Genomic DNA, 27648 nt, shown 5'->3' on the forward strand with positions numbered 1-27648 from the left:
CAAACACTGAGCCTTTCCCCTCGTGGCAAAAATGGTAGCGGCCGGAAGTGAGGCATGGCTTCAGCAACTGGGCCCTGCCCACCATTTTAAAAGGTTTCAAGAGTCAGTCTGACTTAGCAAATCCACCCCAATGTGTTTGATCCCAATTTACATCAAGTCACTCACTTGTAAGCAAGCAGAGAAAGATTTGTCGAACAAGCTCCTTGTGAAAGCACCTCTTCAAGTCAACAGAACAATAAAATCAAACCTGCCTTACTGAAAATGGAAGAGGTTAATAAAATGATAGAAGCTGTTTACTGTAATTACACAACATATTGACAGATGTATCAATGTAATTGGCAAGTCTAACTGTTCGATATGAGGAAAGTCCAAAACACTGGCAAAAAGTACCATGTGCTTGAAATGTCATTCACACTGCCTCACTCAAATTTATTTCTTCTCTTACTGAGGTGAACCATTGCAAAATAATTCCCTCCTGACAGCTGTCACTTGATCAACAACAATGAAGTGAAATTGTCATGTTGGCGACAAGGACAAGGATAGGCAACAACACCTCCTCCACAATCATCCTCAACACCAGTCCCCTACAAGGCTGTGTCCTCAGCCCTTTATTATACTCCTTAAACACCTATGACTATGTGGTCAAATTTCCCTCGAACTTAATTTTCAAGTTTGTTGATGGCACCACTGTAGTGGGTCAGATCTCAAACAATGATGAGACCAAATACAGGAATGAGGTAGAGAATCTGGTGACACTGGCGCTTATTCGGATTGTGCGAAGACAATAATTTCTCCTTCAATGTCAACAAAACAAAGGAAACATAATGTAGGACATGCCCCTGTCTACATCAATAGGGATGAAGTAGAAATGGTCGAGAGCTTCAGGTTTTTAGGTGTTTAGATCACCAGCAACCTGTCTTGGTCCCTCCATGCTGATGCTGTAGTTAAGAGAGCCCACCAACGTCTCTACTTTCTCAGAAAACTAAGTAAATTTGGCAAGTCTGCTCCCAATCTCACCAACTTTTACAGATGCACCACAGGAAGCATTCTTTTTGGTTGCATCACAGCTTTGGTTTGGCTCCTGCTCTGTCCAAGACCGTAAGAAATTACAGAGGGTAATGAATGAAACCCAGTTCATCACTCAAACCAGCCTCCCATCCATGAACTCTGTCCACACTTCCTGCTGCCTTGGAAATGCAGCCAGCATAATTAAGGACCTCACGCACCCTAGACATTCTCTGTTCCACCTTCTTTTGCAGAGAAAAAGATACAAAATTCTGAGGTTACCTACCAACCGACTCAAGAACAGCTTCTTCCCTGCTGCCATCAGACCTTTGAATGGGCTTACCTTGCATTAAGTTGATCTTTCTCTACTGTAGCACCACATTCTGCACTCTTCTTTCCTTCTCTATGTACAGTACGCTTTGTATAGCACGCAAGAAGGAATACTTTTCATTGTGTACGAATACATGCGATAATAATAAATCAAAAGGTGCTTCTTTTCAATGTTCTCCATTTTCTTTATAAACTCTGCATGGACTTTTTTAATCCTCTTATCTTACTTGATGCTTATTTTGTAAAAAAATCAATAAAATGCATGCCCACAATTGAAAGACAAATATTTATCGTTTCGAGATACAGTCACATGCATAAGTTTCTTCCAATGTTTCTGCTACGTTTTTAATCAAGTTTGTTGTGATAGTTTAATTAAAGATTTAGATTTGCCTTTGATCAAAAGATAAACATGTTACTTTTAACAGCTTGAAATTTATGTTTATTAGTGTCACAAGTAGGTTTACATTAACATTGCAATGAATTTACTGTGAAAATCGCCTGGTCACCACACTGGTGCTTGTTCAGATAAACTGAGGGAGAATTTAGCATGGCCAATCCACCTAACCACCACGTCTTTGGAGTGTGGGAGGAAACTGGAGCACCCGGAGGAAACCAATGCAAGCATGGGGAGAACATGCAAATTCCAAACAGACAGTGACCCAAGCTGGGAATTGAACCTAGGTCCCTGGTGCTGTCACGCAGCAATGCTAACCACTGTGCTACCATGCCACCATTAAGACTTTAGAACAGGACAATAATACAAAGACTGGGAACTGGTTAGAATGAAAATCTGGGTCACTTTAGGCATATGGAAAACTAATCAGAATATTTTAAAACAGAGTGAAACTGCAGCTGCCATTTCCGTAAGAGTTTCCTGATGGAATTGCATTCTTTCTCCACAGCCAGTTTTCTATCTAAGTTATAATGTAGCATTAAGCTCCTGGATAGTCAGAAGCTTTTTTGGATAGTCAGAAGCTTTTTTCCAGGGTGGAAGAGCCAATTACTAGGAGGCATAGGTTTAAGGTGCGAGAGGCAAGGTTTAAACGAGATGTTAGAGGCAGATTTTTTGCACCGAGAGTAGTGGGTGCCTGAAACTTGTTGCCGGGGGAGGTAATGGAAGCGGATATGGTAGTGAACTTTAAGTACATGAATAGGATGGGAATAGTAGGATATGGTCCCTGGAAGGGTAGGGGGTTTTAGTTAAGTCGGGCAGCATGGTTGGTGCAGGCTTGGAGAACCTGTTCCTGTGCTGTAATTTTCTTTACTCTTAATAGAGAAATCTGACAGAAATTCAGATAGGGCCCTAAACTTTATCAAAGCTACAGAGACTTATATTAATTCTAAAGCTAATTAACTTGCCCTCAGGGGTGTACATGTGTTAATATATATTATAATTCTAGCCTTTTATTTTTTCCCTCTGTTTCATATCACTATTTAATTATAATTAAATACCTTAGTGCTTTCATTAAAATAAGTTTGTTGGTCCTGAAATTCGGCTGAGGTTCTCTCAAACCTCAACCCAAGCATCGGTGGAAGATTGGTGGAATCCCCAAAGAAACGCAGAAGTAGCTGAAAATGGCCACTTATGCTTTTTCTTATATTCTGGCAATTTGCAGAGAACTTCTATGCCATTAACCTGTCCAGATGATAAGTATGCTTGGTAGTTGAAGGAAGTCAGAGAGTAAACAGCAGAGGCCCTGACCATAATCTTTTCAATACATCTTAAATACACAAATTGTGCCAGGGTACTGAATGTTTACACACCTTCATACTGAATGTTTACACACCTTCAACTTCAATACTTTGTTTTTCCTCCTTATTGATACCAACTGACTTGCTGTGTCTCAGCATTTTCCATTATTATTTCAATATTCACTATCCACTCCCCTACAATTAATAAAACTACCATTGTAAAATCTTTTATTGCCAGAATGCTCATAATTCAGGTGTCTCTTTTGTAAAGAATAAGAACATGAGAACATAAGAAATAGGAGCAAGAGTAGGCCATCTAGCCCTTCGAACCTGCCCCGCCATTCAATATGATCATGGCTGATCTGAAGTGGCTCAGTTCCACTTTCCCGCTTTCTCCCCATAACCCTTAATTCCCTTGCCTACCAAAAACCTATCTACCCGTGTCTTAAATATATTTAGCAAGGTAGCCTCCACCACATCAATGGGCAGTGAACTCCAGAGATTCACCACCCTTTGAGTGAAGAAGTTCCTCCTCAACTCCGTTCTAAACTGCTCCCCCCTTATCTTGAGGCTGTGCCCTCTAGTCCTGCTGTCCTTTCTGAGCAGGAAGAATCTCTCTACCTCCACCCTATCCATCCGCTTCATTATCTTATACGTCTCTATAAGATCCCCCCTCATCCTTCTAAACTCCAACGAGTACAAACCCAGTCTATTCAGCCTCTCATCATAGTCCAACCCCCTCATCTCCAGTATCAGCCTAGTGAACCTCCTCTGCACTCCCTCCAAGGCCAAAATATCCTTGCACAAGTGCGGCGACCAAAACTGCACACAGTACTCCAGCTGCGGCCTCACCAGTGCCCTGTACAGTTGCAACAAGACCTCCCTGTCTCGCATTCTTGATGTCAAAGTTGATTCATGTCTCCTGACTGAGGTGAGTATCAATTACATTTGGTGAGTTGACACTTGATAACCTTTCCTGTCTTTGCCCCAGCGTTTCTGTCAATAACAGAATGAAACTCAAAGGTGAAGAACACAGGTCATCAGTACAGGATACACAAACCGTGGGTTATGGATATTGATTTATGCATGATAACAACTGTTATCTTTCATTCGCTGTTTCTTTTTAAATCATGTTCAGGTCACATTTTCCACATTGTATGTTTTCATTGAAGCAAGATGAGAGTGCTGCTGGAAAATTGAGGAAATTCCCACTCTGACCGTTGAAGGCCAGATTTTCTTCTGTGAGGTGAACAGCTTGAGTAAGAAAATGTCCCGGCTCAGCACACCTACCTTGGAGAGAAAGTGCCCCCGAATAGTGCAATTATTGCGCAGTGGGACATGTGCAGGATGGAGGTGGACACCCATGTCCCAGGATGTAAAATTCTGAGGTGCCAAATGGCTAGAACCCTTTTGAACAACCTGCCTCAGTTCTCTGGGATTTTGCTCAGTTGTTTTGTTAAATATTAGGTCCTCTATCCCTCACTCCTCATATTCCCTCACCTCTCCCACCCACTCCATGCCCCATCCATGCCAACTAATGCCAACCCACCTTAATAGCCCCACACAGCCTTCATGCAAACTCATAACATTCTCATGCACATTCACCCAGAATATACTCTATGCAAAATTAATTAACTCTATAAACATTCGTGGAAATCATCAAGCAATGTCACTACCATTGCAAATTTTTCATGGCTTTGTTAATTGTCACTCTCAGTTCTCATTTCAGAGATGGATATGTCCTAAGGTCTACTTATTCCTTATGTTATTCCTAGTGGACACCACTGATCAGTGTTTGGGGGAGCAAATGAGATAGGAGACATTGTGACATTGTCCCTATCTCATTTAATCCAGTTTGAAAACCTGAGCCAACAACACATACTCAAGCCACCCCCTACCCCTTCCCATACATTCTTGCTTGGGAAAGGATACAGGGAAAAGCTAGCAGAGACCTCAGATTTCCGCTCCTTTTAGTTCTGAGCATTCTCCACACACAGAAGAAAGGAGAGGAGGCTGGATGCTGTTGTGTTGTATGGTTTGCCTTCTTTGCGATGTTCAGTTTCCCTGGTATGCCTTTGGCTTTTACCCTGTAGATACAATGGACTGGGTTTGGACAAGGCTTTAAGAAATCACATTAATCTACAAATATAGATGGGTTTATGCAGGCAGAATACCTCTCTCCTGTCTCTAACAGATTGAAAATTAATGCCCCCTCTGTGTTATGTGCTTCTTTATCAGTGGAATAACTCACATATTGGACCTGATTTTATCATTTTCATTTTAAGTGTTGAATCTGGGCGTAACTCAGATCCGACTTGGAAATCTGTTTTTAGGCACCCTGATATGCATTTAGCCTGAAAAAAATATCGCGGGTCTGAATTGCACTCCGGGCGGGGCTTATTGCCCCTGAAATGATCAGAGCTCTGAACTGAACATGCGCAATTAGAAAAAAATTTGAAAATTGTGCCACTGTCACATCACTGCTGGGCCACAAAAAGCAGATAAAGTGGCCTGGGAGTAATGGTCTCCACAGACATCATCCCCACCCCAATACATAACTTTCCCCCTTATCCACTACCCCGCACCAACCCCCCCCCCAACTCCTCCCCCCGCTACCTGGACTGATCGTGACCCTCTGCTCCCTTCCCCCCCACCGATCGCCTGCAGAGTGGCAGCGGACCCCCCTGCCTCCCCCCCACCCCCTCACCCCCACCGCCCCACCAGAGATCTACCTGGCCTCCCTCCAGTATATTTCACATACTCAGCCAAGTACTTTGACAGTTTCACTAATTAAGTGCACATGCACTATTATAACTGTGGAATCCCTTCTCTCTGCTGCCTGTACTTGCAAAATTCACTGAGGTACATATCCAGGCCGTTATTGAAGCTGTGTAATGAAACATATAGGTGCACATACAAATTTGATTCAACAACCTTTGGAATTGTGTTTAGCAACAGCCGACTTGTAGTAAATTCGAAGAGCTGCATTTCCAAATTTAGAAGATAATTTGGGAAATAGTAATAAGATAATTTCTACTTCTTCTGAACTTGCTGGCGTTGGGGGAGAAACAAACATTCATGGCAAGTGAAATATAAGTAGCATTTATAAAATGAATGATCAGAATTAGAAATGCAATGGGATAGAATTAACCCCCCCCCCAGCCCCCCCAGACTAGAGAATGATCGGGCCTCCCCACCCACCACCATCCAGAGAAAGTTCGGGCTTCCCCCTCCACCACCACCAGACAATGATCGGGCCTCCCTCCTCCCTCTCCCCCACCAGAGAGTGATCGGGCCCACCTCCCCCTCCATCAGACAACAATCTGTCCTCCTCCCCTCCTCCCCTCACCCTCCGCCATCCCACACCAGACAACAATCAGGCCTCCCTCCACCCTCACCCCCATCCACCAGATCTGACCTGCCTCCTGCCCTCCCACCAGGAAATGATCAGGCCTCCTATCTCCCGCACCCCCCAGCCCTCCCACCAGAGAACGATCTGGCCTGCCTCCCTCCCCTCCCCCTCACCGACCTGAGTTAGAGAGCCGTTGGAAGCTCTGAACTTACCTCTTCAGAATGGAGCACCTAAAACAGACCTTTGCCGAGCAGGTCTGTTTTGTGCCAAATCTGGACGCACGACCACGGTGGTTAAGGGGGGAAATGCTGGTAAAATTGGGTGGGCAGTTCATTAATTCAATTTAAATGCATGCAATTACATTTAAATCGCTGTTGCGCCCAAATCGGCTTGGGCCATTTTCAGGCCTCAGTAAAGCGGGCATCTGCATGGATGCGGGCGCTGATTGCGTAAATGACCTCACGTCTGACCTTATCATATTTTTGTGTCTGAAAACGGGTGCGACGCAATGGTAAAATTGGACCCATTGAATACAAAGGTGCAAGCTCAACTTGGTTAAACAAAATGCAATTTTAAACATTGAATATTGCTTTGTAATACAGCTATAAAACAAATTCAAATAATGTTGGGACAACTTAATGCCTATATTTGTATCTGTTTAATTAGTAATGTTTACCTCAATCCAAGTATTAGCTTCAAGGGTGAAATTTAACTTGAGCTGGGATACAAAATGGGTAAAATTGTATTGTGGCTATTTGTATGACTCATCTAATATTCATGTCCATCAGCATAAATGCAATTGAATATTGCATGCAATATATAATCAGTGGCAGATATAATACCTCTGGTTCTGTATCCCCACCCAAGTCAAATTTAATTCAAAATGTTAAATCTTGTCATGTCATTTATTGCAGCATTACACAAATTTTTAGAGTGCTTCTTTGGGCCCTATTTTACCATTGTTTTCAGGCGGGAAAATGTGGTAAAGTTGGGTGAGAGGCCATTATTGCGATCTGCACCTGCGTCCACACAGATTGCTACTTTACCGAAACCCGGGAATGGCGGTGATTCGATTCGCACCCAAAACTGGCGCAACGGCGATTTAAGTGCATTTGCATGCATTTAAATTGAATTAATGAACTGCCTGCCCAACTTTATCAACGTTTCCCCCTTTACCACCGTGTTTGCCAATCCGGAGTTGCGCCGTAACGGGCATGCTGAATAGAAGTCTGAATCGGGCACTCCAGCTGTTGAAGAGGTGAGTTCGGAGCTTCCAAAAGCTCTCTGACTCAGATCGGTGGTGGCGGGGAGGAGGGAGGTGGGTCAGATCATTCTCTGGTTGGAGGGGGGAGGAGGGGTGTGAGGTCAGATCATTGAGTGGTTGCGGGGGGAGGAGGAGGTGGGTCAGATGTATCTCTGGCGGGGTGGGGGTGGGGGGGGCGGTGGGTGAGAGGGCCAATCGTTGTCTGGTGATGGGGGAGAGCGCTGATCATTGTCTGGTGATGGGGAGGAGGAGGAGGCAGGTCAGATGTTCCTCTGGAGGGGAGGCGGATTGAGGCCAGACCATTCTTGGGGAGAGGGGTAGTGAGGCCAATTCATTGTCTGGAGGAGGGGGAGGAGGGAAGCAAGTAAGATGTATCTCGGGGGGAGGCCCGATCGCTCACTGGTGGGGGGGGTGTGCAGATGGATCTCTGGTGGGTGGGGGCAGATGGATCTCTGGTGTGGGGGAAGACGAATCTATGGTGGGGGGAGGGGAAGATGGATCTCTGGTAGGGGCAGGGGTGGTCTGCTGCCATTCTGCAGGTGATCAGTGGGGGGAAAGGGGGGCAGAGGTGTCGATCAGTCTGGGTAGCAGGGGGCGGGTGGATAAGGGGGACAGTGATGTGTGTGGGTAGTGGGGGGGGTGGATAAGGGGGACAGTGTGTGGGTAGTGGGGGGTGGATAAGGGGGACAGTGATGTGTGTGGGTAGTGGGGGGTGGATAAGGGGGGCAGTGATGTGTGTGGGTAGTGGGGGGGGTGGATAAGGGGGACAGTGTGTGGGTAGTGGGGGGTGGATAAGGGGGACAGTGATGTGTGTGGGTAGTGGGGGGTGGATAAGGGGGACAGTGATGTGTGTGGGTAGTGGGGGGTGGATAAGGGGGACAGTGATGTGTGTGGGTAGTGGGGGGTGGATAAGGGGGACAGTGATGTGTGTGGGTAGTGGGGGGGTGGATAAGGGGGACAGTGATGTGTGTGGGTAGTGGGGGGGTGGATAAGGGGGACAGTGATGTGTGTGGGTAGTGGGGGGGGTGGATAAGGGGGACAGTGATGTGTGTGGGTAGTGGGGGGTGGATAAGGGGGGCAGTGATGTGTGTGGGTAGTGGGGGGGGTGGATAAGGGGGACAGTGTGTGGGTAGTGGGGGGTGGATAAGGGGGACAGTGATGTGTGTGGGTAGTGGGGAGTGGATAAGGGGGACAGTGATGTGTGTGGGTAGTGGGGGGTGGATAAGGGGGACAGTGATGTGTGTGGGTAGTGGGGGGGTGGTTAAGGGGGGCAGTGATGTGTGTGGGAGTGGGGGGCGGTGGATAAGGGGGACAGTGATGTGTGTGGGGAGTGGGGGGGTGGATAAGGGGGACAGTGATGTGTGTGGGTAGTGGGGGGCGGTGGATAAGGGGGACAGTGATGTGTGTGGGTAGTGGGGGGGTGGATAAGGGGGACAGTGATGTGTGTGGATAGTGGGGGTGGTTAAGGGGGACAGTGATGTGTGTGGGTAGTGGGGGGGAGTGGATAAGGGGGACAGTGATGTGTGTGGGTAGTGGGGGGGTTGGATAAGGGGGACAGTGATGTGTGTGGGTAGTGGGGGGTGGATAAGGGGGTCAGTGATGTGTGTGGGTAGTGGGGGGGTGGATAAGGGGGACAGTGATCTGTGTGGGTAGTGGGGGGGAGTGGATAAGGGGGACAGTGATGTGTGTGGGTAGTGGGCGGGGTGGATAAGGGGGACAGTGATGTGTGTGGGTAGTGGGGGGGAGTGGATAAGGGGGACAGTGATGTGTGTGGATAGTGGGGAGGGGTGGGATAAGGGGGACAGTGATGTGTGTGGGAGTGGGGAGGTGGATAAGGGGGACAGTGATGTGTGTGGGTAGTGGGGGGGGGGCATTGATAAGGGGGACAGTGATGTGTGTGGGTAGTGGGGGGGTGGATATGGAGGACAGCGATATGTGTGGGTAGTGGGGGGGGGTGGTGGTGGTGAATAAGGGGGACAGTGACGTGTGTGTGCACTATCGCTTCCGCTTTTCACTCCTGGGCCACTTTCTCCGCTTTCTGTGGCTCAGGAACAACCTGACACAGGCGCGCTTTCTCACATCTTTTTCCAACTGCGCATGCGCAGTTCACAGTTCCGATTGTTCTGGCCGCGCTAAGCCTTGTTGATGGTGCGAATTGGACTGGAGATGGCTGAGTGCGTATGGGGGCGCCTGAAAGCAGATTTCTAAGTCGGATCTGCATTATGCCCAGATTTAGCACTTAGAATGAAAATGGTAAAATCAGGCCCTATGTGTAGCTTATCAGCTACATTGTGCAAGGCAGGGTTTACAAACAGCACCAAGATAAATGACTAGCTAGTCTGCTTTAGTGTTGTTGCCTGACCAAGGAATGTTAGTCATGAGTTGGAAGAAATCTCTTCCTCTTTGAATAACGCCTTTGCGTGGTTGTATCTACTTGAAAGTGCAGATCAGACCTTGAGCATATTGTGGGCTGACAGATGCCCCCTCCCCCCAACACGCCACAAGCAAAACCGTTATGGTGCCAACTTGCTCCACATCAGCCTGATCCTCAGTCATAATGATCTGTGGGTGGTCTACATTGGGGCAGTGTCAGACTTCTGCCCCTCACTCGGGAGGAAGTGCTCTCTACAGAAAAAGCCAACCAATATTGGCAGCATTAAGAGCCCTTATAAGCTGCCCGCTCTTTGAAAACTTATTTTAAAATGCAACCTGTCTCTACCCATCTGACTGCCCAACTGTATTATGCCATGGGCAATGTATTATTGAGGTCAATTGGCTTGTCAACAAGTTCAGTTGACCCTTGATGATTTATTTACATATGACAATTCAGCGCCCCAGCCACCCTTCCATATTATGGGGATGAGTTCGAGGGTGGGCAATAGGTGGTAGGGTGGGCCCTATTTCATATGCCCTTCCACCCTGCTGAAAGCATGCCAGGGAGTGCATGTAAAATACTATCATTTGTTTTAGCATCTAACCAAAAAAGAGAATCACAGTGCATGGAACTGTCAATTCAGAGTACATCCTGAAGCCTCTGTAGCTCGACTTAAATCAATGATTTTCTGATTGAGAGGTAAATGAAACTCAGCAACTAGTGCCTTGTGTGTCCCAGCAGGATGGCACAGTGACAGAGTGGTTAGCACTGCTGCCTCACAGCGCCAAGGACCTGAGTTCAGTTTCAGCCTTGTGCGATTGTCTGTGTGGAGTTTGTACGTTCTTCTGTATCTGCATGGGTTTCCTCCTGGTGCCTTGGTTTCTTTCCACACTCTAGGTATGTGTGGCTAGGTTGATTGGCGATGCTAAGTTGCTCCTTCGTATCCATAGATATGCAGATTAGGTGGATTAACCATAGTAAATGTACAGGGTTATAGTGATAAGGTAGAGGGGTGGGCCTGGGTAAGATGTTCTTTCTGAGAGTTGGTGCAGACTCAGTGGACCAAATGGCCTTCTTCTGCACTGTAGGGATTTTATGCATTCTATGCATTCTATGTCATAACAATGAAAATTGACCCCATATGTATTATCATTTAGCTAAGACTGATCCCTTACATAGAATTACATAGATTAAACTGGATATCTGGCACACAGACTATTTGATCCAACGAGCCCATGCTTTTGTACGCTCCACACGAGCATCTTCCTTTTTCTCTTCTAAATCTATCTTTGTAATGACCTGTTGCCTTCTTCCTCATAAGTTTGGTCAGTTTTCCCTTCGATGTATCTATACTAATTGCTTCAATTCCACAGAGTTCCACATTCATTTTTGTAAATCTTCTCCGCAGTCTCTCCAGAGTCTCTAGACGGCACGGTGGCACAATGGGTTAGCAGTGCTGCCTCATAGCTCCAGGGACCCAAGTTCAATTCCTCGGGTGACTGCCCATGTGGAGTTTGCACATTCTTCCTGTGTCTGCGTGTGTTTCCTCTGCATGCTCCGGTTTCCTCACACACTCCAATGATGTGCGGATTAGGTTGATTGGCCATGCTAACTTGACCCTTAGCATCGGAGGATAAGCAGATTAAAAGCATTGGGTTATGAGGGTGGGCCTGGGTGGAATTGTTTTGGTGCTTGATCAATGAGCTGAATGGCCTCCGTCTGCACTGTGGGCATTTTATATCCTCTTCAAAATATGGTGACCAAAACTACACACACTATTCTAATCATGCTTTGACACAGTTTAGCTTCCCTATTTTTCAATTCTATACTCCTAGAAATAAAACCCAGTACTTGGGTTGCTATTTTTATGGTATTGCTACCTATGGCATAGCTTTTAGTGATTGAATTATTTGTATTCCAAGATCCCTTTGTTCCTCGAGCTCACTTAGACTTTCACTTTCCAAGTAATAAACCTTCCTGTTTTTACCAAAACATTCATACTTATCTGTGTTGAACTTCCTGTCAATTATTTGCCCATTCTCAAAGTTTATTTATGTCCTCTTGTAATCTGTTACAGTTCTCTCAGTGTTCACTATCATTCCTAATTTAGAATCATCTGCAACTTTAGAAATTGATTTTGATTCCAAAGTCCAAATTGTTAATCTAGTGTAAACTTCAGAAGCACCTGATGCTGAGGTAACCATGATGTAATGGCACAAGACTCAGTAACAGAGATATAGAGAAGTCCAATCTCATGCAAAGTTCCTTAACTAAACAAACCAGTAGGATGTGAGATCCACTCAATTGCATTAATGGATGAGAGTCTCGCCAAACTGGCTAGAAGTACTCAATCACCAAGTTAGATGCAAGCCACAGATTTTGGCAATTGTCTCTAACCAAGAATTCAGACTGCTGGCCACATATGGGTGGCACAATGGTTACCACAGCTGCCTCATGGATCCTGGGACCCAGATTCAATCTTCCCTTTCTCCACAGGATTAAATGAGATTCATTCTCACTTCATTACAAAAAGAGAGGAAATTTGTAAAATAAGAAAATACGTGTTGTTGTGTTTAATACATATTTTATTCTTTGTATTAAAAGTTCATCAGCAGACTCCTGTGAATAAAAAAAGAATTAGGATCTATCAAATTAGGTTCCTGTCTGCAATCTGACTTGTGCAGTAGTAACATCAGCTGGGGTCATAACATTACCATCAGAGTTGTTAACAAGAGGCTGAGGACATAACTATCTGCTCCGAGATAGAAACTAGAACAAAATATCACCTTGAATGAACATGAGAGAGTTAAAAAGTAGCCACATGGTCTGAGATTTCTCAGTGCTGTAGCTCAAACAGAGAGTATGGAAAATAAACCAGCAAAAGAAGTCATAACAATAGAAACAGCTCCACAGTGAAGGTCTTACATGATTTAGATAGACTAGAGAAATATTAGGAGAAATGACAGTGCCTTAATATCACTAAAAGGAAGCCAATAGAAACTTCGGCTTACTATTCAGATCCAGATGAAGAGAAGGCACAAGAAACAAGACAAAGCTGGATAGCCACAATAGGAGAAAGACACTCCTATTGAAAGGAGAAAGAGTGCAAAATGTCCTTAACCTCAGAAAGAGATCAGAACAAGATCAGAGAAATTGGCCAAGGCACCTCAGAAACTAAGCCTGTGAAGTTTGAGACTTTTGGGGAGATGTTGGAGGATGCATATCATTGGGATAAAAGGCTTATGGGAAGTTGTAGAGTAAAGGGTTAACATTAGAAGCTGATTTGACTGTAATATAATGACACATGAGTAAGTAACAGAGATCGGCAATGAGAAATCCAACATTGTGCAGAGTTTCTAAGATGTACATGGAGCTATAAATAAATAATAAAGGTTTTAATAAACTATAGTCCTGAGCAGTTTACTTCAAGAAGATAAACAAACCTCCGAGTACAAGCAAAACAGTTAATGTAAATTGTGAGCAGCATTGATCCTTGTAGAACATTGCTTTCCACATTCTGCCACTTTGAATAATTCCCCTTTATTCTCATTTTGTGCTTTCTGCATTAAAGCCAGCTGGCAATCCCTTCTGCTATTTTTCCCCTGATCCCACATTTAGTGAAAGTATTCATTAATTTATTATGGGGAACCTTATTGAAGGTCTTTTGAAAGTACAGATAAATTACATATACTGCATTTGTTTATACAACAGAAAATATAGCTAAACACTTGGCAGGAATGTTTCATATTCATGGAGAGTTTGAAATGCAGCTGATAGCATGTCAGTCTTCACAGAAATGATCTTCCTTTCCCTTTGTCCTCCTTCATTATGATTTCTTACCTTTCACTTATCCTCTGGGAGCACTGCATATTGAAAATCCGGCTGTTACAACTACACAGAAACTGAGTAATCATACCTGCAGTGAAACTTTTTCAGATTGCTTACTATCTCTTGTAACACAATTGATTAGCCGTTGAGACTTTGCTTTGTCTATAGAGCCTATTAATTAAAAGCTGGTGCACATTTTCAATATCCTAATGAAGAAGGGGCACTGTGAAGTAGACATTTTATCTGAATATTCTTGTGGTCATTCTTCTATGCTCTATAAACATCGGGGTAGCTGGCTGAACAATAACAGTCATTTAGGCAGTTCTTCCACAAGAGGGAAAGACTCTTCATTCAAAACTGCCTCATAACGTGTTTTCGTACTTGCCAAAGAGTCCCTACAACTCTGTCACTGCTTATTGCATTGGTACGTAGTTTCTAACCTTATTTTGCTTTCTCACTTCAGTTGTTTTCTCCTTGTCTTCTGAAGACACTGACTAATGGTTTCATGGGTTTCATGGGTACCAGGTATTAGGGGAGGCAGTGGGATAGTGGTAATCCAGAAACCCAGGGTAATGCTCTGGGAACGTGTGTTCGAATCCCACCACAACAGATGGTGAAATTTAAATTCAATTAAAAAAATTAGAATGAGAAGTCCAATGATGGCCATAAAACTATTTCCAATTGTTGTAAAAATCCATCTGGTTCAATAATGTCCTTCCTTTAGGGAAGGACATCTGTCATCCTTACCTGGTCTGCCTGCAATGACCTTTGAAATGGAGGACATTTAGGGATGGGCAATAAATGCTGGCCCAGCCAGCGATGCCTACATCCCATAAAATGAATTTTAAAGTAAGATCAGCTTTGCCCAATTGTCAATTTTTAATGTGGGAACCTGTACAAATCTGTGAAAAAAAAGCAGAATAGATACTGTAATCAACATAGTGCTTACATTAACATAAAGTTAAAAACATCTATCAAGAACATGGTACAGATCTGGGAGATCAGTCACCATTAAACAGAGACTGCACTTATGCTGCTGAGCAAGAGTGTGAGTCTGCCAGGAGGCATAAAGAAACAGCATCAGGAGTTTATCTGTGATCAAATAGTCCATTGGGTTCTGTTTACAGTGAGCAGAACTAAACCTGTTTGGAGCTGCTGTCGAAGCAATGTCTCTGCCCCAGGGGGTGTGGATGCTCAGTTGGTGAGTATCTTCAAGACTGAGATCAATATGAGGAACTAAGGGAATCGAGGGACATAGGATAAGGTGGAAAGTGCAGTTGATACAGAAATTTAGCCGTGATCTTCTTGAATATACAGCAGGCTCAAGGTGGCCTATAGTCTAATCCTACTTCCAGAATCATAAATTCATTTCTTCTCATATTCTTAAGAACACCTCCCATCACAGAGAAAGTTAATACTTCTCTAAAGCTGATGTTGCTGACAATTATTAACATTCTTATATTTTTACTCAACATATACATATGTGTTTGCTAAAATAAAGCAAAGGAATTCTGGGTGGAATTAACCCACTTTCAGGCTAAGTGAACATGTCGGCAGGAATACGGGAGTATTTCCCACTGGCACTGGCAGCGTCTGTCAAGTGCGATTCACTCAGCTGAAGGAGGCAAATGAGACCACCTTGGGAAACCTGCTAGCTAGCCTGGCAGTTCGGAGATCAGGGCACCAATTTTAAAGGAAGCCCCGATTTCCATGCTTGGAAGCAGGTCTTTGTCCCTCCAAAAACTAAAATGGTGCTTCCCCCAATGAACAGGGGAGCACCACCAACCTCTCAACAAAGAGAGGCATCCTGCCCCCACCCACAAATTATGAGTAACCCCTTACCACACATACAGACATGAGAGTGGCTTAACCTGACTCTTCTCCCCCACCAACATTAGACCCCCGTATCAGGCCCCCTCCCCCTTTCCCCCTCAGATCACATACTCAGCCCCCCTTCCCCCTTATACCACTTCCCCCTCCCCCCCCCCAACTCAGCTCCACTGCCCTTTCAGGCTCCTCACTCGGACTTCCCATCATTCAAGTCACATGCTTGGCAGTGCCTAAACTGCACTGCCCCCGACACTGACATCCTGGCTTGCTACCTTGTAGAGGAAGTGTCTCTCTGGCACACTGATTTTAGACAGCCCTGTGATCAACATTGGCATTCCTGCTTGTTAGCTATCCAAATTCTGAAGTGTCCTGGTCATTTAAATCTCCATGCTCCCTGGCCACCTATCAGGATTTTAAATCATTGCAGCACTTCATGCTGCAACAGAGATTTTCCTTTCTCTCTGGAAGAAGCTGCAGGTGACAGCAGACCTCTTAAGTCCTCTTATATAGGGGAGATGTCAACTTCAACTGTGGTGCTGGTAGGGGAGCTTCCATTTTGCACCCACCCCAATGTATTTACACAACTTTGCCTTGAAATCTCTGTGGCTTCTTAGCAAGCTAAAACCTTTGAAACCCTCTCTAGTCCATTGGAATCCTTTGATCACTCTCGATTTCAATGTGTAATGCTTTGAAGTAGGTTTCCATTGACACCTTAATGGAATTCTATTCATGCTCCAGTCAGCCTTGTTTATTTTCATTTCCCTTTAAGTTTAAATGTGTCTCAAGGACTTCCATTGATCCTAATTGCACTGTTTCCAATGATTCTAAGCCTGATTGATAGCTATGGTTTCTTCAAATGGCATAAGTAGTCTGCAAAAGAGGAAGCAAAACCACTTATTCCTTTTGAAGAGTTGCGATATTACAATTGGTGGGTTTGCATAATTATTGAGTTGCTGCCCGCTATGGGTAGAAACCTGATTGGGGCCGGCGGGGCAGGTCGGCTAAATCCTGATTGCCTTGACGAGTGTTGGGAATCCCGATTTTTAGCCAGTACCCAAATCTTCAGGGGGCTGGGATTCCTAGGTGAGTGAGGCTAACTCACGAGCCTGGAAAATCCAGCCCGACGTACATGGAGTATTTGGTAAACTGATTTTTAAAAAGCCTAACCTAACTGTGGATTAGCACTCTCTGTAATATTGGTACCAATTAATAGTATTATTGGCACAAACATACTATTAAATTAGTGGCACACTACCTATAGTTATTTTCACAGTTCACAGTCTGGAGCCGTGCACTGGTTCTGACTAGATCCTTGATAAATTGGGACCGATTGTTCATTGCTGTTATGCTGGTTCCAGTGTGACAGCTGAACAAACTATAACGGCTCCACAGCTGGAGCACTGATGTTGTGACACATATAGAAGCCCATCAATTGGCAAGCAAGCAAGAACCAGAATCTACATTTCAGTCTATGAAACGGAGCCAAATTCTGCAATTTGCCCTGAATCACAAAGCATCATTGAGCATATGAGAATGTTTGTCTACACACAATGATGTTCTGAATGCTAGAGGAAACTGGAGCACTGCCACTCGCTGCTGTTGTTCAAGTAATGCCAGTTTTAGATGGAACTTTAAACTACCTGTACATTTGTGTATCACAACATTGAACACAAAAGGACTTTTGGATCTATGTAAATATAGTGCCAAATGGTCTTGTGGAGCAGTCACTCACTTCCTAGCCAAACAACATTGAAATAGACTTTGTCACTCCTGATTCAAAGACAGAGCTAACAGAAACAGTTCTGCACAATTTTCACGGTCAACCTAAATCAATATTCATAGTTAGCTTCCAGCCTAGTTTGCACCTGCCAATGGGAGCACTTAATACAGAAACTGTCAGCAATTGAGTTGCAGCCCTAAGCAATATTACAGAGTAATTCTACTTGCATTAAAGACTCAGGATGGAATTTTACAACAAAAATTCAAAGGATGCAATTTTATGAGATTTCTTTCTAAGTTTCCAGTAGCGTGAAAACAGGAGAGTTCCTGATTCATTTTTCGGTGAGTCCTTACTTCCAAACTGATGCACTTAGTGCATGGCAAAATGGGCTAGACTATTTCCAGTCACTAGAGGCAGTGGGCAGTGCTCAATTCACAAGCCAGCTTGCTCTAGCAGCAGAGGGAGCTATTGTACATGTGCAGACCTCTGTGGCAATCGTAACAGCAGAGGCCTGACAGAGAGAGAGAGACATCTGTCAGGCTTCTGCTGTTGCAGTTGGCCTCAATGAACTACCTCTACCCCAGTTATCGTGGGGGCCTGCAGTCAATTCTGAGCCTCACATCATCTGGAAATATCCCACCCCATCCCCTCACTGCCCAAATTGACAGTGCACCTCCCCCCCCCCCCCCCCCCCCCCACCAATCTCTCCCTATACTAATCACTGACAGAACTGCAGTGTCTCTCCAGCCCCATAATGATCACAACTGAAGAGTGCGCAGTGGGCCCCCTTCCCTCCCCCACCGATTGCGACGCAAAGTGGCAGCAGGCCCCCCAATCCCTCTCCATACCAATCACATCTGCAGTGTGCCCAGTAAGACACCCTCCCTACCTGGCCTGTCCTTGCCCTTCAGGCCCCATCCCCTTCATGGCCCAGCCCACCTCTGTTGGCTCTGTTTTCAGGCACCGCCCCGGCACTGCCAGTGGGCAGTGCCAAGATGTCTGGTGGACATTGCCAAGGTACCAGGCTGAAGGTGCTCAAGAGGCATCCCTCCTTGCCCTCGACCTCCCTGGGTGGCCTCAATGGCCTCCTTTCTATTGGCGAGAGCAATTTTGTTCCCCATTACTGAGGACCAGATGTTTTCCTTGCCATAGAGAACCTCTCCCAACAAGGCCACAATGGCAAGTGAGCCTGGATGATTGAGTGCCGGGCTCACTAAACACATGTAAATTAATATTTAAATAAATAATTCAGCCGCTCGCTAGAAATGGGTGAGAGGCTGATGGCACTAGATATCCGGTGCCAGTAAGATCACGAGAGCCAAGAAATCGGGTGCGAACCTGATTTCCTGGCTCTCGACAGGCGGGGTGAGCCGGTAGAATTGCGGCCATAACCCTTCCTCTGCTTGAATGTATCACCATAACATTTGTATTTCAAATACCTGGTATTAAACTTATCCATCTCAATTTAATCAGAAGACCATTGGATATATCCTAGCTTTCCATTTTTGGGAGGACATTAAAGAGTACAGTGCAGATTCACTAGAATGCGCTTGTTATAAGGAAATATATAGGACTTGAACGATTGAAGTGGTTGACATTTGAACAGAAGTAAATATGTAGTAATTTAGTGTAGATGTTTAAAATGATGCAGGGATGGAAGAGATTAGATAAGAGCAGACTGTTTCTCATGGCTGGAAGGGATGAAGGGATAGAGTGACAAAAAATCTAGCACAGAAGGTAGGGGAAACCCTTTTTAATCAGCAGTTGTAAGGCAGTAGAATGTATTTAGTGATTGAAGTGAATAAGTACAGTGGTTGGAGGATAGGGAAATAAAGGGATATGAGAACAAGATAGAGATTAGGATTTCTGTTCAGTTGCAGGATAAAGCCTGGTTGGGCTGAGTGGTTTTGTTTCATGTTGTAATTTTGATGTAAATGTATGTACTGCAAGATATATAACCTGCCCTCAATCTAATCAGCATGCAATAATTATGCTAATAAATATATAACACTTAAATAGTTTAACATTAAAACCGAAACCAAATATAATTACAAGTATGGTCAAATATAAATAATTCCTTCAGTTGTTTGGGCAAATTTCATTTTATAAATGGCACAATGATTTCAAATGTTCTTACTGTAATGCCTGTAATGTGTACATTTAATAAACTGCACCAATCACAGACCAAACCTAAAATGGGCATTGCTGCAAAACAGAAACTACAGCCTCAATTGTTTTTTAAACCTCATATTGAATGGCAAGGAGATTGTGTAATTATCTTAATGAGATCATGGGATATTGTGAATGACAGTAAACATTATCAGGGGATTTGTGATAACTAGGGTCGGTTAATCTTTGAAAGGATGGCTACCCTCTCAGTCACACTTGTAATTTCCCACTTTATGATAGTAAGGTTACAACAGAATCTGGAAACAAAAAGACTTTTATGCACTTTCAGAAAAGTTCTGTGAAAAGCATGTTTTTGTTTTACATCAGGCAGACATATTGTCTACCACTGGCATGGATATAGACATCGCTCGTTGTTTGCACCCACAGATTCTCCCTGCAGCAATCTGGATAAAGTACATGAGTGTGCATCTGTCACCTCCAGCGTTCACCTAAACCCATAGATTATGTGTAGGTGGAATAAAATGCATGTGAACTGTTGACCCCCATACTTCAAAGGTAAATAAAGATTGAGTTACTCAGTAGTGCTGTATCAGCTATGAGTCAGCAGTTTGGTCTGACAGGCAGGTTATAAACCTTCTGCCCTTTGTGTTCCAATGTGCTTCAGTCTATCAATTGTAATTTAAAGTTTCACATACTGATAATACATTGCACTCTGAAGAAAGATCCCACAAGTTAAGGTGTAAGAGCTTTGTCTATTGTCTTTTTTAAAATGAAGGAGAGGTACTGAGGAAGTAGAATGAATACCAATATAGCCATCAATGTCTTGCTTTTAACTCATGTACATGCTACACAATGTTAATAGCAAGAACATCAAGCAACCCCACTCCTATCACCGACCAGTAGAAAACAAATCAACACATAAAGGACGGCATAAATGATCTATAAAAATAAACAAAAAGTATCCTGCCCCAGAAACCTTTCCCCCCCCTTATAAAATCAGAACTTTCTTCTTTATAGAAGAGCTTAGATACTTATTGAATCCCTACAGTGCAGAAGGGGGCATTTGGCCCATCAAGCTTGCACCAACAACAATCCCACCCAGACTCTACCCCCGTAGCCCCACATATTTACCCTGCTAATCCCCCTGACAGTAATGATCAATTTAGCATGGGCAACCAACCTAACCCACACACCTTTGGAGTGTGAGAGGAAACCCACACAGACACAGGGAGAATGTGCAGACTCCATAAAGACAGCCACCTGAGGCCAGAATTGAACCCGGGTCCCTGGCGCTGTGAGGCAGCAGTGCTAACCACCGTGACACCCATATGCTTTTCATGACTATCCAGTTATGGACATAAAGATATGAGTTTCCAAGACACCAGTGTTGTCATTCTCTGCAAACCTGATTAAACAGCTCTAGTTTTATCTTTGCACTATTGTGAATTGTGCTGCTTTGTATGTCTCTATTTGCTGCTGCGTTTAGCACTGTCTCTATTGTGTTCAGTGCCTGCTGTGGTAAAATCCAACCACATCTACAAAGTGGTCTGGGAATATGAGATACACTGATGGCTTGTAAACTGTGTGAGTTGAAGTGATGCTACAGTTGGAGAACATTCCATTCCTCTGTCTTTTTCATCTACGCAGATCAGAGGTTTATTTTACTAGACCATACCATTTCCACAACCAATGAGACATTCTATGCAAACACAGATCTCACTTTAAGATGAGCCCGCAATCTATAAACTACACCTCAGGTTGCTTATTAAAACATTCCGAACCTTAATCTCAAAGCACTAAAGAAAACATGTTTTTTTCATGTTTTCACAACGAAGTGTAGATCTTTGAGGTACCGCTGTGTTATATAAACACTAGTTTACAGTGTCTACATTGCAAGGGTTTCTGTTAAAAAATAGCAAGCGAGACTTATCTAAAAAAGCAGAGTTAACACTGCCGCATTTAACTCTATTAGTTCTTAACATGGAAAGACAAAGAAACAAAGGTAAATAAATGACGATCATGTCATCACATTAGAGTTTAAGATCCTCACTTCAGAGGGAAGTACAAGGCAACAGACATATGTGTACAGAGACAAGAACATACGTCTGAGCAAGTTCCCAATGTGTAATCCATCAATGCATTGGGAGTGGTACTTTTCAATGATTTCAAGGGAAATGCATTTTTGTTCCAAAAAGTGCATGAATGAAGGAGCATATCAGCACATTAAGGTTTCCTAATGGAGAAATGGTGAGCATGCTAGAATGTAAATGATAATGCTGATAAAAAATCCCATGACACTATTCAAAGAAGACTAGTGAGTTCTTCCTGGAGCTGCAGGCAATATTTGTCACTAAATAAAGAATTATTGTCTTGCTGTTTGTGTGATCTTGCTGTGCACAAATGGGCTGTTGCATTTCCTACATTACAACAGTCACTACAATTCAAAATATTGGCTATGAAGTGCTTAGGACATCCTGAAGTTTGAAAGGCAGGATAATAATGCAATTTTTCTTTCTTTAAGTGTCTCCTATGCAAATCTGGCTCAAAATGTCAATAGGGTTTGCAAGCTTAACAAGACCAGCTGAAGTAAGATTATTTGAGGGTTTATATGAAGTAAATGCAAAGTATACATGGCATCACATGGTGCTTCCCACTCAGACTACACAACAATTCTTTGAATGCTTTCCATTGTATCCATTCTGCACTAATTGAAGCTGTAACTTTACCTGAAATGCTTGGCATATTGCTACCATAAAAGGGCTTCATTCAAGATATCCTTCAGACCAAAATGATTTAAAGTTTAAAGTTAATTTAGTAGTGCCACAGGTAGGCTTACATTAACATTGCAATGAAGTTACTGTGAAAATCCTATAGTTGCCACACTCCGGTGCCTGTTCAGGTACACTGAGGGAGAATTTAGCATAGCCAAAGCACCTGACCTTTTGGACTGTGGGAGGAAACCGAAGCACCCATAGGAAACACACACACTCACGAAGAGAACATGCAGATTCTGTACAAACAGTGATCCGGAATTGAACCAGGGTCCTTGACCCGATACATTGATGGATTACACATTGGGAACTTGTTTAGACATATGATCTTGTCTCTGCACACATATGTCTGTTGCCTTGTACTTCTCTACATTAGCACGTGCTAACCACTGTGTCACCATGCCGCCCCCAATGCATGTATTCACAGCCATGATTAGTTGCAGAATGTGTCCTCGGTTTTACCTTTATGTGCCCCTTTCATTTCCAACATTTTAATTCTCTTTTTGTTACAGTAAAACAGCACTTTACAACTAGGAGCAGATATGCACCGAAAGACTCTGTGACTTCAAACTGAGCGAAGAGGACATAGTTGAGATCAATGCTACAGCATGCATAAAGTGAGTGAATTTGATTTGATTTGATTTATTATTGTCACATGTATTGGTAAACAGTGAAAAATATTGTTTCTTATGCGCTACACAAAGCACACCATTCATAAGGTACATAGGAGAGGAGGAAAAGACAAGAGTGCAGAATGCAGTCACAGCTAGGGTGTAGAAAAGTATCAACTTCTCTTGAAGGAAGGTGAATTGGCAACTGCCCCCTAGCTCTTGTTCTTTATTCTCCCTTACTCATTCACACATGCATGTGGTGGTTGTGGGAGTCCGAGTTGCCGTGACAACATGCACTTCTACATGCATGTTGCAGCCTGGAGCTAAGGAATGTGATGGTAAAGGTTCCACCTTTCTTCGTATCACATCACTGGCCAAGATCCCACCTGGTCTTGCCGCCTGGCATTGACATGTGTTAGAAGAATTTGCTTGTTATTAATCAACCTGTTTGATCATATTATGAACACACCTTACTTGGCCATCAAGTCCTAGGTTGGAATTTTAACCCAGTGCTTCTGGATCAGAGGTAGGGATCTTTGCAGCTGTGCCATAATGCATACACTCAACCATAATATAATTTTGCATTGTGTGTTAATATTTGAAATAGTCATGCAGTTGATATGCTGATGTACCAATGCGGGGTACCATAGTGGTAGCATGACTGCATTGGTAACCCACAGGAGCAAGTTAATGGTTTGGAGACATGAGTCTAAATCTCAGCACAGCAACTGGTAAATTTAAGTTGTTAGTTAATAAATCTTGAATAAAATATTAATCTCACAAATAATGATTATGAAACTACTGGATTGTCATTAAAAACTCATCCAGCTCACTGATCTGGCTTACATTTTTAAAATTCTTTTCACAGAATGTGGGTGTTGCTGGCAAGGTCAGTAATTGTGGCCTCTCCCTAAAAGCCCTTGAGAAAGTGGAGGAGTTGATCCACATTCTTGAGCTGATGCAGTCCATATGGCACAAACACACCCACACTGCTATTAGGAAAGGAGTTCCACAAGCTTAACCCAGCAACAGTGTGGGAATAGTGGTATAATTTCAAGTCAGGATACTGTGTGGATTGCAGGAGGACTTGCAGATGGTGGTGTGAAGAACAATGGGTTAACTCTTTGTGTGAGAATTTACCGAAGTTACCATTTTAAGTTGAGGCAGACTATCATGGAGCACAGTTGAGAGTTAAAGGTGCAATAAATATATATGCCTCACACCTACAGTAAAGGAAGGACTTAAAGCCTTGATGGCCTTCAGAACCAGACAATGGAGAGAAATCGGCTCAAGAATCATTTAAATCTTAGGGGGAGAAGTGTGAAAGACTGTCCTTCCTGAAATCAGTTAACAGTCAGAAATAGGTAATTTTGTGACTTTCGCAGAAGATTTTTAAGAAAGGATATCAAGAATGTAAGTTGGCAATCAGAACTAAAGGCTTGGAACATTTACAATTTTGGAGAGGAGATGGCCAAGTTAGAAGCAAGAAATCGTGTGAATATGATCAGAAATCAGGGCCTCGCAGACAGTCAAGGAAGATGGTAGAGCTTGAGCAACTCCACGGAGGGATCGACAGACACCACTGGAAGGTCACCAAGGAGTGACAGTAGTATTAAGTTAGGAAGTTATTTAGGAATAAGGTTTAGCCTCTAATAGGACAAGGTCCTGGAAACATAATTGTAGTTACAATTGTAACTAGGATCGTGAAAAATTTAGCAAAGCAATTTTGGGTTATCAGAAGAAACTTATCTCTCTGGCTCTTCTGTTTGACATGCCTGTTGGGAATTCTGGTGTCACAAACTTGAATATACAGGGTCTCTAAGTGAAGAAGAGAATTAATTCAGGTGTTCCATGCATCTGCTGCCTTTGTCCTTCTAGGTGGTAGAGATCACAAATTTGAAAGGTGCTGTTGAAGGATCCTTGATGAGTTGTGGCCTTGCATCTTGTAAATGGTTCACACTGCTGTCATTGCACCAGTAGAATCATAAAATCATAACTTCCTACAGTGCAGAAGGAGGCCATTCGGCCCATCAAGTCCACACCAACCACAATCCCACCCAGGCCCTAGCCCCATAACCACTTGTATTTACTCTAACTAGTCCTCCGGATACTAAGAGGCAACTTAGCATGGCCAATCAACATAACCCACACATCTTTAAAAACCTTTGGATGGTGGACAGAGAGAATGTTTAAGCTGCTGAGTGAGGATGCCAATCAAGTGATAAAAACAAAATACTGCAGATGCTGGAATCTGAAACAAAAACTGAAAATGCTGGAAAATCTCAGCAGGTCTGACAGCATCTGTGGAGAGAGAATAGAACCAATGTTTCGAGTCTGGATGACCCTTTTGCGTTCTTGGACAAAGGGTTACCCAGACTCGAAATGTTTGCTCTATTCTCTCTACATGTGTTGTCAGACCTGCTGAGATTTTCCAGATTTTCTGTTTTTGTGCCAATCAAGTGAACTGATTTGTCCTGAATGGTGTTGAGCGTCTTGAATGTTATTGGGGCTGCGCTCATCAGGCAGGTGGAAAGTATTTCATCACACTCCTGACAAATATCTTGTTGAAAGTGGACAGACTTTGGAGAGTCAGGAAGTGAGAATATGCTGCAGAATTCCCAGCTTCTGCCCTGCTCTTGCAGCCACAGTATTTATTTGGCTGGCCTAGTTCAATTTCTGGTCAACAGTAATCCCCAGGATGCTGATTGTGGGGAACACAGCAATAGTAATGTCATTGAACATCAAGTGAAGATGGTTAGATTCTATCTTATTGGTGATGGTAAATATCCAGTGCTTATTTAGCACAAAAGTTACTTGCACTTACTAGCGCAAGACTGAATGTTGTCCAACTCGTATTGCATAGGGACACAAACTGCTTCAGTATTTGAAGAGTTATAAATGGTGCTAAACATTGTGTAATCATCAGCGAACACTCATTTCTGATCTCTTGATCGAGGGTGTGAAAATCCTGGATGAGACCACCAATTGTTACTTTGTTTGTTACTTTCCACTCTCCACCATTCAGCTAACCATTCCCTGCTACCAAATTTAACAGATTGCCAGCTGGTTGGTGAAGTCAAAACAGGACACAGAGCTTTTCATTACTGAGAGAGAGTTCAGTGATGTTGCTCATTCTCGTAGTTCTCCTCATAACCCCTGTGCCCCAACTGCCCATTATTTATATATGCTTACAACATCAAATTAAACAATGGCCTTCATCTGTCTATTCTAAGAATATAAGTAACATACCATTAATAGTTATAATTATACAACATGCAAACGCACAAAATTGGAGCAGAAGTAGACCATTGGCCCCTTGAGCCTGCTCTGCCATTCAATAAGATCATGGCTGATCTCTTTGTGTTTTGAATTCCACATTCCTATCTACCCCCAGTAACTTTTGATTATCTACCTATCTCTGCCTTCAAAACATTCAATGGCCCTGCTCCCATTGCCTTCTGAAGCAGAGAGTTCCAGAGTTGCACAACCCTCTGAGAGAAAAAAGAATCTCCTCATCTCTGACCAAAAAGAGTGACTCCTAATTTTAAAACAGTGCCCCCTAGTTCTGGACTCACCTACAAGAGGAAATATCCTTTCCATATCTACCTTATCAAGACCATTCAGGATCTTGCATACTTCAATGAAGTCACTCCTCACTCTTCTGAATTCCAGCACAAAAACATCCAGTCTGTTCAATCTCACCTCATAAGACAGCCCTCTCATTCTAGGTATCAATCTCATAAACATCCTTTGAAACACCTTCAAAGCATTTACAGCCTTCCTTAAATAAGGAGACAAAAATAGCACACTGTATTCAAGATGTGATCTCACCAATGCCCTGTATATAACTGAAGCTTAACATACTTACCTTCAATTCCTCTTGTAATAAAAGATAGCATTCGATTAGCCTTCTTAATTACTTTCTGTATCAGCATACTAACAGTTTGTGAGTCATACACAAGAACACCAGTTGTTTTCCATTTAAGTAATACTTAGCTTTTGTATTCTTCTTGCCAAAGTGAACAAAGTTTTTCCAGATTATATTCCATCCATCAGATTTTTGCTTACTCATTCAACCTGTCTATATCCATCTGCAACCTCCTTATGTTCTCTTTACAACAGACTTACCTATCTGTCTTGGTGACATCTGCAAATGTAGCCCCCATGCTTTTGTTCGCCTTAACTAAGTCATTGGTATAAATTGTAACAAGTTGAAGCCCCAGTACAGGCACTTACAGACTCCACTTGGCACATCCACTTGGCCATTCAGAAAAACACCCATTTATGCATAAAAGTAGCCAGCATAATTAAGGATCCCATGCACTCGGACACAGACTCTTCCACCTTCTTCCATTGGGAAAAAGATACAAAAGCCCAAGATCATGTACCAACCAAATCAAGGACAGCTTCTTCCCTGCTGCCATCAGACTTTTGAATCGATTTATGTCATATTAAGTTGATCTTTCTCTACACTTTTGCTATGACTGTAACACTACATTCCGCACTCTCTCCTTTCCTTCTCTGTGAACATTACGCGTTGTCTGTATCACATACAAAACACAATACTTTTCACTGTATACTAATACATATAACAACAATAAATCTAATCAAATCTCACAGTAAGATTTTCTAGCTTTACTTATCCTGAAATCGTAAAATCCTACCCAACGTCAACAGACCCTCCCATAGTCCGCCCCTCACCCATTCCGATTCCTGTGGCGGGCAGGACGGTAAAATTCCA

The sequence above is a fragment of the Carcharhinus amblyrhynchos genome, chromosome 1 (genome assembly GCF_965287045.1).
Source record: "Carcharhinus amblyrhynchos chromosome 1, sCarAmb.v2.hapA, whole genome shotgun sequence".
Taxonomy (NCBI): domain Eukaryota; kingdom Metazoa; phylum Chordata; class Chondrichthyes; order Carcharhiniformes; family Carcharhinidae; genus Carcharhinus; species Carcharhinus amblyrhynchos.